Raw genomic sequence first — 1,878 nt, 5'->3', positions numbered from 1 at the left:
AACAAACTTTTGTTAAGGCTGAATAAAAGAGAAGGCACAAAAAATAATATTAGGAAGTAAAAGGAGCATCCAGTCACTGAGCTGTGAGGACTTAGTAGGCCCCTCTCTGAGCTCTGTGGATTCCTGAGGCTCTGCCTCTACCTTCTCCTGCTGCAACCTTCCACAGGCCATTTCCACTGAGGAAAAAAAATTGAAACTTTATATAGAATGTCCACTATCCAAAATCTTCACTCTTTTGACCCTTTGCTGATGCAAGTAAGGATGATGATCTGCCCCTGCTGGCACTGAGGATTACTTATCTATACATATAAAAAGCTAATATTCTAAATGTCCCTCCACCCTATTCGCTATGAAGTGCACTGACCACCAGGGAGCAGACACTCAATGCAGGAGCTGTTGAGCTGCAGTGACTTGGCAGCAGCGGTTCTCGGGTGATGCACTCCAAAATCAGAGAGGAGGGAGTCAAATTCCTTGTGGGGCTGCATGATTCCACCTTCAGCCGTGGGTTATTTATTGCTGGGCACTGTCAGACTTGAATGTGGTTTACTGCATGCACACTTGCATTTGTGTTCCACACCCTGTATGACAGCAACTTTTCAGAGTGCCCACTCACACTCTGGGACCCCTCAGGGGATGTCAGAGAGCTGGTGTCCTGTATAACAGCAACTTTGCAGAGTGCCCTCTCACACGCTGGGACCCCTTGGGGGATGTCAGAGAGGCGGGTTCAGCCCGATCCCCATAGGACAGACCGGGGGACCCCACCTGCCGGAGGGACCCCGCTCACTCCGCAGACACTGGGGAGGGACCTCAGGAGGTTGGCTCCAAGGCATGTCCAGCCCATCTTGCCAGGTCCTGCTCCACCGGCCACCTTCTAATTAATTTCTTTTCAATGTGCATGAATCTGTGCACTGGGTCACTGATATCCATATAAGAATTCAACAGAGAAACAGCAGGAAGACTTTACTACTATCCAAGGAATCGCTGACAAATTATGATAAAAAGAAATTAGTCAAGGAGTGATTTGCCTGTAATGGTACTGTAATTGAGCATCCAGAATATGAAGAAGTAATTTAGCTACAGGGTGACCAGTATAAGAACATACACTAGTTCCTCACAGAGATTGGACTGGCTAAAGACACCAGCTATTGATTCATGGGTTTTAAGTGCTTAAGTGAGGATTTCCTTGCAATGGGTAGAATTTCCCTTCATTCTCTTGTCACAAGTTTAAAAACCTCAAAGCTTGTATAATTTAATCATTTGCAATCTGATTTTAACTCCTTCATGCAATAAATTGAAAAGAGCCATGCTGTCTAGTCTTCAAGTCCTTCATTTAAACAGAGGTTAAGCAGGCTGGCAGTGTCCAGCCTGAAAGAAATCAATAACATAATGTTTCAGCCAAGTATAGAGCCCCCAAATCACAAACAGCTATGTCTGATCATAAGCTCATTTTCAAATTTCCCTGCCCTAAGATATCAACACCTGAACAGCTTTAGGGGAAGCTGAGAATAGATGATGATGTAAGACAATAATAGCATCTGTACCACTGGGGGCGGGGGGAGCCTTCTATAATCAAAGATCTCCAAACTGACCAGGTGGGTGAAGCTCAAAGCAGCACCTTCCGCTAATGAGGTAATAAGGACCTCTGGCTTGCCACCAAGGACTTTTTCAAACCCAGACATATCAAAGGTAATTGATGTCCAAACACCAGAATATGAGTCCAACCTTCTATCAGAGTTAAACTTTTGACAATGGAACAAATTTCAAACTGATATGTCAAGTCATGTAGCTAACTGTGGAGCTAGCAACAGTTGTCCAAGGCCATGTGATGTAACAAACTGATTTGAGGTTTTTTCTCCTCTTCAGTTTTTATGTTAGGTA

The 1,878-nt window shown here is 44.5% G+C and overlaps 1 pseudogene; it reads left to right on the top strand.

Moving 5' to 3' along the window:
- Positions 1–207: 207 nt before the first annotated feature.
- On the top strand, positions 208–1,149 carry LOC102758790 (annotated as a pseudogene).
- Positions 1,150–1,878: the final 729 nt, after the last annotated feature.

This window comes from Myotis davidii, unplaced genomic scaffold, assembly GCF_000327345.1.
Source record: "Myotis davidii unplaced genomic scaffold, ASM32734v1 scaffold1587, whole genome shotgun sequence".
NCBI lineage: Eukaryota > Metazoa > Chordata > Mammalia > Chiroptera > Vespertilionidae > Myotis > Myotis davidii.
The sequence above is the reverse complement of the archived record's forward strand: the minus strand, read 5'-3'. Positions and strand labels throughout refer to the sequence as shown.